The sequence below is a fragment of the Balaenoptera musculus genome, chromosome 5 (genome assembly GCF_009873245.2).
Source record: "Balaenoptera musculus isolate JJ_BM4_2016_0621 chromosome 5, mBalMus1.pri.v3, whole genome shotgun sequence".
NCBI classification, from domain to species: Eukaryota; Metazoa; Chordata; class Mammalia; order Artiodactyla; family Balaenopteridae; genus Balaenoptera; species Balaenoptera musculus.
Genome location: NC_045789.1, coordinates 106,863,846 through 106,877,109, shown reverse-complemented (window position 1 = coordinate 106,877,109; position 13,264 = coordinate 106,863,846). Strand labels below are relative to the sequence as shown.

Genomic DNA, 13,264 nt, shown 5'->3' with positions numbered 1-13,264 from the left:
GGCTTTGGGAGAAAAGCCATTAAAATGGAAAAAGTAATATATATGTAAATTATTTTCCACCAAATGAAGTTTAAATTCATGAATTACTCTCCACCAATGAAATGAAATTCTAAAATTGAAATAAAAACTTTTAGTGACACATTCGAACATTAACTGAAGATTTTTAGGACAAACACCGATGGAGTTGTGTATCTAAGATCAACATAATGTGATACATAAAGCAGACAATATCCAACTCAGGTATATGCAATAAATATTTATCAATACATGATTTTGAAGCAAAATGCCTCTTTATTGTGCTATAGCTTGACTGAGACAATGTGAACATTTTCAGGAGAGTCAGCAGAGAGTAGAATTTTTCATTTTTTCTCTGATACCTTCACCTAACCTGGTTGAAGTTTGTTTCTAAATCAGAGAAGGGCCAGGATCAAGAATTTCCTAGACAGACAGCTTCTGTTGCCTCTGTCACCCCCAATAGGATCAAAGCCAGAGCCAAATCCTAGCCCTGCCCAGATTTGGGGGCCAGAGAGAGGGGACTTCACAGGATGTAATCAACTGGCTTGACTCAACTTCCTGGGGCCATCATTTCAGATCAGAATTTATCTCTGGCAGTGGAATAGTTTAATAGCAAAATATTCTCATTTTTTGAATATTACATTATTTTTAATTTCAATTTTTAACTAAAATGTAGGATATGCAATCTTTTAAATATTCAATGTTTATATCCACTGTTTTAAAAAATGGTTGTACATCCTATTCAAGCAAAAAAATAATCATTTGATTATGCAGTTATATGTATTCTTAAGAAAATTTTGAAACTTGGATTTTTTTATTTTAGTTTTTCAGTTATAATTAAAGTAAAATTTTTATTTTTGTCCATTACTTTGATTTTGTATTGTTTGACGCATGTGTGATTGATCTTTTTTTCTTTTGAAATCCAGTTTCCACGTCACTTTGTCACTGTATTGTTATTTTGTTTGAACCCTTTTACATTAAACTTTTGTGTATAATTGAGTGGTTGTCATTTTCAGTCAAAAGTTAAAAAAAAAGAGTTTTATATGGTTCTAACACTTGAGGATATCTTATTTTAAACCCAGCTATAGTTTTTAGTGAAAGACAACATTCTTCCAGAGGGGAAAGAAAATGTATCTGCAATTAATTGGGCATTGGCACTTGGCATACACTACTTATTCCTTGGCCTTTTTTTTTTTTTTTAAATTTATTTATTTAGTTTTTTACTTTTTGCTGCATTGGGTCTTCGTTGCTGTGTGCGGGCTTTTCTCTAGTTGCAGCGAGCGGGGGTTACTCTTTGTTGCAGTGCTCAGGCTTCTCATTGTGGTGGCTTCTCTTGTTGCGGAGCATGGGCTCTAGGCGTATGGGCTTCAGTAGTTGTGGCATGCAAGCTCAGTAGTTGTGGCCCACGGGCTCTAGAGCACAGGCTCAATAGTTGTGGCGCACAGGCTTAGTTGCTCCGTGGCATATGGCATCTTCCCGGACCAGGGCTCAAACCCGTGTTCCCTGCATTGGCAGGTGGATTCCTAACCACTGCGCCACCAGGGACGCCCTCTTTGGCCTTTATTTGCAGAGAGGGAAAGGAAGTTGGACAAATAAGCAGAATTTTTCAGTTACTTTTCCAGGAAAAACAACAGCGCTGGTAGGTCAGCACTATTCCTAGTTTTCAGATGAAGAACATGAGACTTAGAGAGATTAAGTAACTCACCCAGGGTCACACGGCTAGTAAGTGACAGAGTCTGGTTGCTAATTCAGGTGTGTCTGATCCTGAAACCCATGCTCTCTCGCACCGTGTGGTCTGATGGTTCCACAAACTTGGATTCACAGCAGGTATTCCTAGGGCAGACAACATGTATGTTTGAATTAGTTACAGCCCACTTCAATTTAAAGCTCCATTTTAAGTGTCTGTATATGTAGAAGCATGCTAGGGCGATAGGAAAGTGATTTTCTCACTCCATCATTACAGAATTACACTCACTGTAACGTTATGACAACCCACTTTCTCCTGTAAAAGAGGAGAAAATAGCTGATAATATATCGGCTATAGAGCCTTGTTCAGTAACCTCTCATTAGGTTTGAATTATTATATCTAGAAGTAGACCCACAGACATTGCACTGTAATTACATGAAAAGAGCAACATCAAGGCTTTCTTTTCTCTTTTTTTCCCCAGTCTCAGTCGGTTCTCAGAACACACCCCATCACCTGATCTCCAGGATGCGGACTGCACAGTGGTCACGGCATTGTCCACCAGGGCTCATGGTCACGGTGGCAGAGGGCTCCCTAAACCTCCCTCATCTCTAGTTTAACCCACTGTCCCTAATCTCCCCCACCCCGGTCCCCTGGCCCTACTTCACCAGACACACTTTTGTAATCCTCTCAGGCTCCACGGCAATAAAGAAAATACTGTGGGTTCATCCAGGTGCATCTGGGACCCGGGGGGCACCTCTCACACTCCAATTTCCTTCCTCCCACCTGGTGGGGCCCGGGTCCCCCCACGGACCAAGTGGCCTAGGGCTCTGCCTCTGGTCTGTGCAGCCAAGGCTACTCTATTTCTGAGTGTTCTAAGATTGATGATTATTACAATTATGGTAAAAGGAACATTGTTTTTTCTTGGGGGATTCTGGAGATTTTCTTACTGGGAAAAGGTCTCAAAGCCATTTATACTCAGCTGACTGGGTAAAAACTGAGATTAAGAAGAATGGATATGTCACAGCATCTTCTGTAAGTTAAGGTAAAGAGTCATGGATGGAACTAGTAAAAATCAGGACATTCCTTTGGCTTCCCAAACAAAATGTACCATCTAAGTGAGCACTGAGGTGGTGTATCAGACCCAGGAGGCTGGTGCCAGGAAATGCCTTATCCAAGCACTGTCTGCACAGGCGTTTTGAGCTGGAGACTTAGTTTCTTCCTCCTGATCTCCCCTCAGAGCCTCCTTTAGGTTTTCTGTTACCTTCTTCCTCTTAAGTAGTTCCCCCAGAGAGAGAGCCATGCACATCTGTTTTCGTGAGATGATAAAAAGGAGCTCTAACCATGACAAAGATGCCATGTAGAAGCTACAATGGAAACAGTTTCAATAATTTTTTTCCTTCACTGATGAGAAAAAGAAATATTTTAAGTTCATCAATCTAAAATTTCTTATTTGTGATTTTAAGTAGTGAGGGTATTTAAAATAATATAAATAAATAAATAATAGATTTATGGCTATTTCATCTATATCCCTAAAAGTTTTTTTATTTTTTATTTTTTCTGGCCTTGGCCGTGCCATGCGGCTTATGGGATCTTAGTTCCCCGACCAGGGAAGGAACCCGGGCCCTCTCGGCAGTGAAAGCACAGAGTCCTAACCACTGGACCTCCAGGGAATTCCCTATATCCCTAAAAGTTTATATGTACAAGTGGGACCAAAAAATTGGGAGAAGGACTATCTCATGGAAAAATGGGGATCCCATCATTTGTCATTAAACGTTTGATTTTTTAATCTCTCCATTTGTTCAAATGTTTGTTTCTATCTCTCAGTAAAACTTAGGTAGGGAATAATATGATGACAAATAAGAAAGATTATTATGCCAGCTATATGTAAATGACCTGGAGAAGTGGAGATCTGGAAAGGAGGATACCGTAGTTATAAAAGAGCACAGGGAACTGAAAAAGAAGTGAGGTTTTCAAGAACTTTAACCAAGAAAACCTCAACAGGTCTTGATGACAGATCAGGTGTAGAGGATGGCATTATGAATAATGAAGTCAATGTGATGCCGAATTCGAGGACTGTTCCTTGGGAAGGTTCACAGGAGAGGCAGTATTAAGACTGGCCTGGCTCTGATTGTCTTCATCCTGATTCTTCACACTCTATCCATCTAATTAAATATTGCTGATGAGGATGGGGATGTTAGCTCTTGGTGATGCAGTAGTTTGTCGTTTCTCTAGGCGGTAGTATCAGAGAACCAACTTCTGTTCAATTCCTACACCCTCATTTAAGGGAGAAAGAAGCCTGAGATGTGAGAGCTCTGAGGAGAAATGGGAAAGACATAATGGATTCCCTGGCAAGCCTAGTCCCCAGAAATCCTGCACGAGTACAATCCTAACCCTTCTCCTAGGCTGATAGTTGTTAAATTGATGTTAGTGTCAATTGGGTTGTACAAAGATAAAGGTCCTTTCTTGGAGAAATTCCAGTGAGAACTTGAGCTCATGTTGCCTGATGCTTCAGCCCTTCTTCCTCATCCCGGTCAACGCATCTACCTGGTATAAATATCTCCTGACTCATCGTAGCCCCAGCTAGTGGAAGCAACTCTTCATTCTCACTCTGTTACTCAGAAAAAAACTGTGGGTAGGAAGTAAATCCCAGTAGACACACTAAACATCTCCCCTCCAAACACATGCTAGGGAGACTCATACTTACATTGTTTGGGAGATACACAAACACTCACAAATATTGATACTTTGGAAAGAAGGAGAATTTGATGTTAAAATTCAAAATTAGCTAACTGCTCAAATACTCCAAGTGATTGCATATATGAATGTTGGTGCAAAGAGTTCCTGGGTATAAATTGTGAGCTACTGGGTTGGGGTACTATTTAAAACATTATGGCTCTCAGTTTTCTCCAAATTAATATAACAGTTATTCAGAAATGCAATTTTTAAAAAATTAAATGAGTTGTTTTATAATTTTGAAGTATTGCCCATACATGGTAAATCAAATTAAAGCAGCAGAAAACAATACACAATCAAAAGTAAGACACTGTTCTCCCTTCCTGTACCCTCAATCTCACTCCCCAGAAGTAACTGTATCAGTCACGAATACTTTGGCTGCAAGTAACAGGAACCCCTATTAATATTGGCTTTTGTTAACTTATATGAAATTCAGAGGTAGGTGGTATCAGGGTTGATTCTGTACTTTGTGACGTAATCAAGAAGTCACCCTCTATTCACAGTGTACCAGCAGTGTCACACCTCATTGCCACAAGGAGCCTAACACAGCTCTAGGCATTTTCAAATCAAAGTTTCCTAAGCAGGAGGGAATGGGCTAGAAGCAAAAAGACCTTTCTCCTCATGCACATCCTTGTTTCCTGAGGAGGGAAATCCTCCTAGATGCCCTAAGCAGACTTCCCCTCATCTCTCATGCCCCAGACAAGAACTGACTCCTATCCCTAGACCCACCATGGGCAGAAGAGAATGAGACCCGTGACTGATTTAGGTTCATAGTAACTCCTCCCCTGGGCCGGCACATGGCTGCCTCAACAAAACCAGTGTTCTGTTGGCAAGAAAGAAGGGCGATGGCTATTGGGCAGGCAACCACCAGTGATGGCCAGAATGAAAATGATCAACTGTGTCTTAATATCTGCCCAGAAATTTTCCGTATGTATTTAAGTAAATATATTGTGAGTACTATATACTGTATCATATGTATGGATATGCCATATATATGGTCAGATATGTATATATGCACATACACACAAATATTCACACATGATACTTGCCTAAGTATCTTACATTTTTTAGATAAATGAAGTACTCTATGCATATTGCTTAGCATATAACTAGCATATAGTAAGTGCTTTATCAATGCTAATTACTATTATTCTTACTTATAGTTTTGTTATTATTATAGTCTTTAAGACAATATACACCCTTTTTAAAAAGAATGAGGCTCATTTTCTAGCAAATGCTAAATTTTACTTTGCCAGTGCTTTAAAAAATTATGCCAGCACTTTTATTTTGGGCTATTGAATACTCTTGAAGATATGAGCTGCATAGCTCCTTTTATGAGAGATAAGAATTACTGTGGTCAGCAGTAAATTCCATTGAAACATAGTGAAATAATTTTGTGAATAATAGCTAGGTGACTAAATGTTTACTTTCTGATGACTATCGAAACACAAATATTTTCTAATCATGTTAATATGCAGGCAGAAGTAAGAAGGTTAGGTATTAAACATTTTTTGGTGTATTTGCACAAAATACTATGTTAGCAAGTGAATTTTACATTATTGACAGATTTTTTTGGAAGAAAAAAATAACTTCACAACTATTTGCCTAATTTATGCAGCACAGAGAACATGAGAGTTGTTTGAGAAATTCTCATTGGAAGAGAAGGCCATTATAGATACTTCAAGCAAAAGCAAAACACTTTTCTTCAAGGATTTGACATAACTGGATGAAAGTCTGTGGGAGTGAAAGGGAGCAGAGGAGGGAAGTCTCCTTAGTTATCCCTGAAACAGGATCCTGACCAAGAGTCTCAGGTAGGTGAGTGCCCTTCAGCTGACCTCTTATAGTCCTTAAGGCCAAGTTGTAAAATGGCTTGTCTTGAAGGTAAAAGCAATATCTTTTAATCCAAAATATATAAACAGCTCATACAGCTTGATATCAAAAAACAAACAATGCAATCAAAAAATGGGCAGAAGACCTAAATAGACATTTTTCCAAAGAAGACATACAGATGGCTAACAGGCACATGAAAAGATGCTCAACATCACTAATTATTCGCTAATTATTAGAGAGATGCAAATCAAAACTACAATGAAGTATCACCTCACACCGGTCAGAATGCCTATCACCAAAAACAAACAAACAAACAAAAAACCCCACAAATAACAAATCTTGGAGAGGATGTGGAGAAAAGGGAACCCTTGTACACTGTTGGTGGGAATGTAAATTGGTGCAGCCACTGTGGAAAATAGCACGGAGACTCCTCAAAAAACTAAAAATAGAACTACCATATGACCCAGCAATTCCACTCCTGGGTATGTATCTGGAAAAAATGAAAACACTAATTCAAAAAGATACATGCACCCCAATGTTCACAGCAGCACTATTTACAATATCCAAGATATGGAAGCAACCTTTGTGCCCATCAACAGATGAATGGATAAAGAAGGTGTGGAATATTACTCAGCCATTAAAAAGAATGAAATTCTGCCATTTGCAGCCACATCAATGGACCCTGAGAATATTATGCTTAGTGAAATAAGTCAGACAGAGGAAGACAAATACTGTATGATACTACTTATATGTAGAATCTTAAAAATAATACAAATGAATGTATATGTGAAACAGAAACAGACATACAGACATAGAAAATAAACTAGTGGTTACCATTGGGGAGAGAGGGGTAAATTAGTGGTATGGAATTAAAAGATACAAACTGCTATGTATAAAATAGGTAAGCAACAAGGCTATATTGTATAGGACAAGGAATTATAGCCATTATTTTGTAATAACTTTTAATGGAGTATAATCTGTAAAAATACTAAATCGCTATGCTGTACACCTAAAATTAGCATAATATTGTAAATCAACTATACTTCAATTAAAAAAAAAATCTTTACTCTAGCCACATTGGCATTTTAACACACACACAAAGAAAAAGTGTATCTTTTAGTCTCCCTTTCTCTTTGTTTCTCATCATGTGTCCTAAAATGTGTTGCTAAGTATGAAAATATTATGATTATATATGTTATTTAATCTCTCAGACTTCATGTTTTTCCATTTCCAAAGTAAGTGTGTTGAATTAAATGCTCGCTAAGATCTCCTCCAGGTCTAAAATTCTAAGGTAAAGATCAGTGTTTTGGGCTTCCCTGGTGGCACAGTGGTTGGGAATCCGCCTGTCAATGCAGGGGACACGGGTTCGAGCCCTGGTCTGGGAAGATCCCACATGCCGCAGAGCAACTAAGCCCGTGCGCCACAACTACTGAGCCTGCGCTCTAGAGCCTGCGAGCCACAACTACTGAAGCCCGCGTGCCTAGAGCCCGTGCTCCACAACATGAGAAGCCACTGCAATGAGAAGTCTGCACACCGCAACGAAGAGTAGCCCCCGCTCGCCGCAACTAGAGAAAAGCCCACGTGCAGCAACGGACACCCAATGCAGCCAAAAATAAATAAATAAATAAATTTATTTAAAAAAAAAAAAAAGATCAGTGTTTTCCAGAAGTGATTGGTCAGCAGAATCACCTGGAGGCCCTTACAAAAATACAGGTTCCTGGATTCAACCTTCAGACCTTCTGATTCATTCATTCATCAAATGATTACTGAGGGCCTTGCATGACATTCTGGATACACAGTGATGAATGAAACAGATATAGTCCCATTCTGCCCTAGCCTCCACAGAAGGACTGAGATTGAAATCAGTAATCTGTGTTTTAAAAATGCTCTCCAGGCAATTCTGACAAGTAGACACTTTAGAGAAGCAATGTTTCAGACCAAATGCAAACAGGAGACATTTCTGAGGGACTGTTTTAATTTTACTTGGGATGAACTCAAATCTACACTCTAGAAACACTTCTATTTTTCACTGAAAAAACCTTAAATAGCTTCTCTAAAACATGTGTGTGTGGGTGCCTGTGTATCTTACACTGAGACATAAATGTTAACAAGAAAACACACTTAACAGATGTAGTTATAGTATGCTAGTACTGGGTGAGGTTTTAGCAGATTAACATTGCTAGTTGGTACATTACTACAGACACCTGCACAAGATAAAAGAAATTAGTATTTGATTTGGAATATTGAGAGTTAAAGTTCAGATTGCTTATGCAAATAAGTGAGTTATTCATTTTGAATTCTATTACTGACTTTGATTTGATCTTTGAGGCATTTTAATGCCCTACCTACTTTAATGTTCAACATTTTGAAACTTATGCTAAAGTGTTTGACTTTATGACCAATGAATGCTGAGATTTACTAATAGACATTTTATGCTTGCTATGGTCATACAACTCTATTTTCCTTCAAATAATACCAGATTGAGAAGTTACCAAATTGAAATAAATGAAAGAATCCCTGTTTCTATGTTACTAAATTATAAACACGATGACGATCTGACCTAACTTCAGGAAGTGTAATTCTAGGAGGCCACCATGATAAATGGTTAACAAAGGAGCTATGAATAGCCAACCCTTAACTGTTTGATCTGTAAATTAGTCAGAGGCTTGATCACAAGATTTTTTTCCCCCCATGCACACCTACATTCCAGTATGGCCAGTAAAAAAGAAAAAGATACCATTCAAAGCACTCCATGGCTATTCACTGTAGTTTCTTCGTATCAATCACGGTTGGAGCAGGTGGTTCAAATGAAGAGGTTTTACTGCAGGGACCACAAGCATGTGAAGGCCTGGGGAAGGGAATAATGAAGGGACGTGAAAAGCTAAAAGACCAGCAAAAGTGGGAAGCAGGTAAACAGCCTTGGGTGTAAAAGGACAAGAAAAGGAAACCATAGCCCAGACTGGAACCATGGAGGAAGAGGAAGGGCCCATCAGAAGGAGCTGTAGTCTTTAGGGCAGACAGAGTACTGGAGAACCCTCCCTGAAGCAGCAAGTAATACCCTTACCTCTCTCTCCCTTCCTTTCGACCTTCAGAATTTCTGCGCATGCTCCCCCAGTGTCAGTTTCCTGGGGGCACTGGCAGGGCGGGAAGCGGTTAGGGGGTGTGTGGACGATATAAGGAAAACCCTCACTAAAAAGACAATTTATAGCGGGCGTTTAAAACCATGCTCCATGCTTTAGGCATAGACTGTTTACTTTGTGGATCCGTGACTGTTTTCAAATTTAAACTCTGTTTTTGATTCCACTTTTTTATTTTCTATGTTTTTACTAAATTCTAGCTGCAAGAATTACATGTTTTTGTGCTGCCTCCTCCTCTCATTAGTTATTATGTTGTTAGTAGTAAATTGTAACCGAGAAGCCAAATCTAATACAAAAAGGATATTTTGGATTAGCTGTAAATTGCTCCTCTAATATAGGAAGGATAATCCAGAATTTTACTTTGGTGATTAAAATAATAGATTAAATCACAATTCAGTTTATGTGTGCATTCACTCTTATTACAGGGAGTTGGCTGTGTGTTTACAGAGCCTCTGTCATTAGCGTGGGTGTGGGCCTGAGTCAACACACACAAAAGCTGTCTTCTTGAATGCTTGGGTAATTGAAAATGCCAAGACACATTTTACAGATTCAGCAAGGGAAAAAGTAATCAAACCTGGAGGAAAAATTGGCTTTGAGACGCTGCAAGATGAAACAGCACCGCACAAATGTTATTGCCTAGAGGAGGACAACCAGAATTAGGGTAGCTGCCACTCATGTGACTTCACAAAAGGTTACCCAGAAGGGACAGCACCCACTTCAGGAAGCACAGATGTCGTTGCCAGGACCTGATGTTCTTGGAGTGCAGTGACATAAAAAGACCAAAGGCAATTTGATCCAGAATGATCGATTGAGCATCATATAAATGATTCGTACATTCAGAAAACAGAATACCTTTCCCAAGAAAACACTTGAAAAGGAGAGCATCGGAACACTAGTATCACAAAGAAAGATGCTGGTTACTAGTTTTAAAGGGTGATTTAACATATTAGTGATTTTACAGTGGAAAAGCTAAAATTTCCAGTGTTTCATTTCTTTTTCTCACGTGTAGAAGGCACCAAAGGTGTAAGGTAGAGGGTGGGCAGTAGGAAAGCCCATTCAATTCCATTCTATTTGCAAGTTACATTTTAAGGTAGATTTTGGCCATTTGTGTATTTGCACCTATTTTCAAGTAACCTCAGTAAACTTTATTTCACAGTAATTTTATTGTGAAATAATTACATTGTGAAATGTCTAAGGCTTGATTCTAAGTTTGCAGCAAATATGTGTTTCCCTTTTCTTAAAACAATGCTTCCATCCTTCACTCCCCTCCACAAAGAACCGAATGGCTTCTCATTGCAAATAAGACTGTCACATGATAATGTATTTATAAATTAGTTTGTGGTTTGGTTCTCTTTACCTAAACGCACTTATAACGCTCCCACTCCACACACACACACGACCAAGTTTGTATTTTTTTGGCATAAAGGTTTGTTCAGGGTCTAAAACAGACGCAACTTGAAAATAACTCTCTCTCTTTTTTGAAAGCCTGAATTCATTGCTAAGGCAAAGCTATGTATCAAAGCCAAGGAGGAGGTCTTCCCTGGTGGCGCAGTGATTGGGGGTCTGCCTGCCAATGCAGGGGACACGGGTTCGAGCCCTGGTCTGGGGGGATCCCACATGCCGCGAAGCAACTAGGCCCGTGAGCCACAACTACTGAGCCTGCGTGTCTGGAGCCTGTGCTCCGCAACGGGAGAGGCCGTGACGGTGAGAGGCCCGCGCACCGCGATGAAGAGTGGCCCCCGCTTGCCGCAACTAGAGGAAGCCCTCGCACAGAAACGAAGACCCAACACAGCCAAAAATAAATATTAAAAAAAAAAAAAAAAAAAAAGCCAAGGAAGGGAGAGAGAGGAATGACTTTGAGGAAGGCATTGGTGAGAGGAAAATTTTCCCCAGACTGTGGAAAGTCAGTGAGTTCTCTGAAGAGAGTAGCCCTCTACTCCACTCCCTAGAGGTGATCTGAGTTCAGAGGGAAGAGTTGTATAATATTCCTTGTGGAAATGGACCTCAAGCATTGGGCTTCCCAGTAGAGCAACAAGTGAAGATTTTTCTCAATTTAAAACGAGCATTAAATTCCTTAACAACATGTCCTAGACAACTTCTGATAATGTATGAAACTTTGGTGAAAAGGGTGTGTGGTACACAGTCTTAGGAATCATATGCTCTTTCAAATCTTTACTGTTACTTGACAATAAATGATGTATCCTTAGTGAGCCTTAGTTCATGCTTCTGTAAAATGAGGGGTTAATACCCATCAGGCAAGGTCATGAAAACTAGACATTATGAACAATATGTGGCACATAATCAATAGGAATAGATGACTTAGACTTAACTCTGGAGAGTTATAAAATTCTTTCTCTTGCACACAAAATTCCCTTAGCCAACAGTATTTACCAACTTCCTCATTCTTTCAAAAAACTCTTTGGGCCAGTTTTTTAATTATTATTATTGTGGTAAGAACACATAATGTGAAATCTACCCTTTTAACAAAATTTTAAGTGCACAATACAGTTTGTTAACCATAGGCACAGTATTGTACATCGCATTTTTTGTACATCGGATTTTTAGAACTCATTCATCTTGCGTAACTGAAACTTTATACCCATTGAACAGCATTGCCCCCGTCCCCAGCCCCTAGCAACCACCATCCTGTTCTCTGTTTCTGTGAGTTTGACTATTTTAGATAGCACATATACGTGGAATCATTCAGTATTTGTCCTTCTGTGACTGGCCTATTTCCACCTAGCACAATATCCTCAGGTTCATCCATGTTGTCACATATCACAGGTTTTCCTTCTTTTTTAAGGCTGAATAATATCAATATCACATATTCTTTACCCATTCATCAATTGATGGTCATTTAGGTTGTTTTCATAGCTTGGCTATTGTGAATAATACTGCAATGGACATGGGAGTGCAGCTATCTCTTTGAGCAACTGATTTTATTTCTTTCAGGTATATACCCAGAAGTGGGATCGCTAGATCATATGGTAGTTCTATTTTAATTTTTTGAGGAACCTCTGTACTGATTCCGTAGGGGCTGAAGCAGTTCACATTCCCACCAATATTGTACAAGGGTTCCAATTTCTCCCCATCCTTGCCAACACTTATCTTTTTTTTTTTTTTTTTTTTTTTAATAATAGCCATCCTAACAGGTCTAATGATATTTCATTGTGTTGGGTAAGTTTTATGAACTGCTTTTTCTTCTAGCCCATAGGCCTTCAAAAGAACAAATAAACAGTAGTCACCTAAAAGTTAGTTCTTAACACATTTTGGATCACAAAACCTCTTGGAGTATCTGATGAAAGACACAGGACTCTCTTACCAGTAAAATGAACACATACAATAAATAACACAAATTATATCTTGGAATGACGGACCCCAGATACATATTTATGAAGGCCAGTTTAAGGTCACTTGCCTAGATTAAGTGATTCTCCAGCTTTTTCGACACCTAATGATTTAACTCAGGGATTAGCAAGTGTTTTCTGTGAAAAGCAGGAGGTTACATATTTTCACCCTTGGGGGCCAGTCTCTATTGAAACTGCTCTGCACTTGTAGTGCAAAAATTGTTATAGAAAATACATAAACAAATGAGCATGACTGCTTTCCAATAAAATTTTATTTGCAAAAACAGGCTTTGGGCTGGTTTGGCCCTTGGGCTGTAGTCTGGCAATCCATGAATTAATTATTTCAAAGGATTGAATGGGTTGCAGTAGTTAGGAACTGGGAAACTCTTGAATACACACATACACACACATACACAGACACACTATAAAGGCCATACAAATCCACAGTAAGAGTAGCAGCAGCTATATAGCCTTTCCTCTGGAATGCCTAAGATGGGATAAGATGATCTTCCTCT

General features: G+C 39.1%; 1 non-coding gene across 1 annotated transcript; it reads right to left on the bottom strand.

Moving 5' to 3' along the window:
* Positions 1–2,180: 2,180 nt before the first annotated feature.
* Positions 2,181–2,263, bottom strand: LOC118896204. The gene has a single exon (XR_005020114.1).
* Between the last annotated feature and the right edge of the window lie 11,001 nt (positions 2,264–13,264).